Raw genomic sequence first — 3,437 nt, 5'->3', positions numbered from 1 at the left:
AGATCAATGGAACAGAATCGAGAGCCCAGAAATGGACCCTCAACTCTATGGTCAACTCATCTTTGACAAAGCAGGAAAGAATGTCCAATGGAAAGAAGACAGTCTCTTCAACAAATGGTGTTGGGAAAATTGGACAGCCACATGCAGAAAAATGAAACTGGACCATTTCCTTACACCACACACAAAAATCGACTCCAGATGATTGAAAGACCTAAATGTGAGACAGGAGTCCATCAACATCCTAAAGGAGAACACAGGCAGCAACCTCTTCAACCTCAGCCACAGCAACTTCCTCCTAGAAATATTGCCAAAGGCAAGGGAAGCAAGTGCAAAAATGAACTATTGGGATTTCATCAAGATGAAAAGCTTTTGCACAGCAAAAGAAACAGTCCACAAAACCAAAAGACAACCAACAGAATGGGAGAAAATATTTGCAAATGACATATCAGATAAAGGTCAAGTATCCAAATTCTATAAAGAACTTATCAAACTCAACACCCAAAGAACAAATAATCCAATCAAGAAATGGGCAGAAGAAATGAACAGACATTTTTCCAAAGAAGCCAACCAAATGGCCAACAGACACATGAAAAAGTGCTCAACAGCGCTCGGCATCAGGGAAATCCAAATCAAAACCTCACTGAGATACCACCTCACACCAGTCAGAATGACTAAAATTAACAAGTCAGGGAACGACAGATGTTGGCGGGGTTGCGGAGAAAGGGGAACCCTCCTACCCTGTTGGTGGGAATGCAAGCTGATGCAACCACTCTGGAAAACAGTATGGAGGTTCCTCATACAGTTTAAAATAGAGCTACCATACAATCCAGCAATTGCACTACTGGGTATTTACCACAAAGGCACAAATGTAGGGATCCAAAGGGGTACGTGCACCCCAATATTTATAGCAGCAATATCCACAATAGCCAAACTGTGGATAGAGCCTAGATGTCCATCGACAGATGAATGGATAAAGAAGAAGTGATATATATACACAATGGAATATTATGCAGCCATCTAAAGGAATGAGATCTTCCCATTTGCCACGATGTGGATGGAATTGGAGGGTGTTATGCTGAGTGAAATAAGTCAATCAGAGAAAGACATGTATCATATGACCTCACTGATATGAGGAATTCTTAATCTCAGGAACCAAACTGAGGGTTGCTGGAGTGCTGGGGGGTGGGAGGGACGGGGTGGCTGGGTGATAGATATTGGGGAGGGTATGCGCTACGGTGAGCTCTGTGAATTGTGCAAGACTGTTGAATCACAGATCTGTACTTCTGAAACAAATAATGCAATACATGTTAAGAAAAAAAAAAGAAGATAGCAGGAGGGGAAGAATGAAGGGGAGTAAGTTGGAGGGGGAGACAAACCATGAGAGATGATGGACTCTGAAATACAAACTGAGGGTTCTGGAGGGGAGGGGTGTGGGTGGATGAGTTAGCCTGGTGATGGGTATTAAGGAGGGCACATTCTGCGTGGAGCACTGGGTGTTATGCACAAACAAGAATCATGGAACACTACATCAAAAACTAATGATGTAATGTATGGTGATTAACATAACAATAAAAATTCAAAAAAATAGAAATTGAAGGAAAACTTCCCAACTCATTTTATGAGACCGGCATTACCTTTATCCCCAAACCAGACAAAGACCCCACCAAAATGGAGAATTACAGACCAATATCCCTGATGAATATGGATGCAAAAATTCTCACCAAGATATTAGCCAATAGGATCCAACAGTACCTTAAGAGGATTATTCACTACAGCCAAGTGGGATTTATTCCTGGGCTGCAAGGTTGGTTCAACATCCCAAATCAATCAATGTGATACAATGCATAAATAAAAGAAAGGACAAGAACCATATGATCCTCTCAATAGATGCTGAAAACACATTTGACAAAGTACAGCAACTTTCTTGATTAAAACTCTTCACAGTGTAGGTATAGAGGGTACATATCTCAATAGCATAAAAGCCATCTACAAAAACCCACATCAAATATCATTCTCAATGGGGAATAACTGAGCACTTTTCCCCTAAGGTCAAGAATGCGGCAGGGATGCCCACTATCACAAGTGCTGTTTATCATAGTACTAGAAGTCCTAGCCTCAGCAATCAAACAACAACAACAACAAAAATAAAAGACATCCGAATCAGCAAAGAAATCAAACTCTCACTCTTTGTAGATGACATGATACACTATGTGGAAAACCCAAAAGACTCCACCCCCAAATTTCTAGAACTCATACAGGAATTCAGCAAAGGGGCAGGATATAAAACCAATGCACAGAAATCAGTTGCATTTCCATACACTAACAATGAGACAGAAGACAGAGAAATTAAGGAGTGGGAGATCCCATTATAATTGTACCCCCAAACCATAAGATCCCTAGGAATAAACCTAACCAAAGAGGGAAAGGATCTGTACTTTGAAAACTATAGAACACTCATGAAAGAAATTGAGGAAGACACAAAGACATGGAAAAACATTCCATGCTCAAGGATTGGAAGAACAAATATTGTTAAAATGTCTATGCTACCTAGAGCAATCTACACATACTATGCAATCCCTATCAAAATACCATCGCTTTTTTCAAAGAAATGGGACAAATAATCCTAAAATTAGTATGGAAAGAGAAAAGACTTCACAAATAGCCAAAGGAAGGTTGAAAAAGAAAATCAAAGCTGGTGGCATCACAATTCCAGACTTCAAGCTGTATTACAAAGTTGTAATCATCAAGACAGTATGGTATTAGCACACAAACAGACACACAGATCAATGGAACAGAATAGAGAACCCAGAAATAGCCCCTCAACTCTATGGTCAACTAATCTTTGACAAAGCAAGAAAGACAGTCTTTTCAACAAATGGTGCTGGGAAAATTGGACAGCCACATATAGAAGATTGAAACTGGACCATTTCCTTACACCATACACAAAAACAGACTCAAAATGGATGAAACACCTAAATGTGAGACAGGAATCCATCAAAATCCTTTAAGAGAACACAGGCAGCAACCTCTTTGACCTCAGCCGCAGCAACTTCTTCCTAGACACATCGCCACAGTCAAGGGACGCAAGGGAAGCAAGGGCAAAAATGAACTATTGGGACTTCATCAAGATAAAAACCTTTTGCACAGCAAAGGAAACAGTCAACAAAATCAAAAGATAACTGACAGAATGGGAGAAGATATTTGTAAATGACATATCAGATAAAGGGCTAGTATCAAAAATCTATAAAGAACTTACAAAATTCAACACCCAAACCAGAAATGGGTAGAAGATATGAACAGACATTTCTGCAAAGAAGACATCCAAATGGCCAACAGACTCATGAAAAAGTGTTCAACATCACTCGGCATCAGGGAAATCCAAATCAAAACCTCAATAAGATACCACCTCACACCAGTCAGAATGGCTAAAATTAACA

The sequence above is a fragment of the Zalophus californianus genome, chromosome 6 (assembly GCF_009762305.2).
Source record: "Zalophus californianus isolate mZalCal1 chromosome 6, mZalCal1.pri.v2, whole genome shotgun sequence".
Taxonomy (NCBI): domain Eukaryota; kingdom Metazoa; phylum Chordata; class Mammalia; order Carnivora; family Otariidae; genus Zalophus; species Zalophus californianus.
This window is presented reverse-complemented; position numbering follows the sequence as displayed.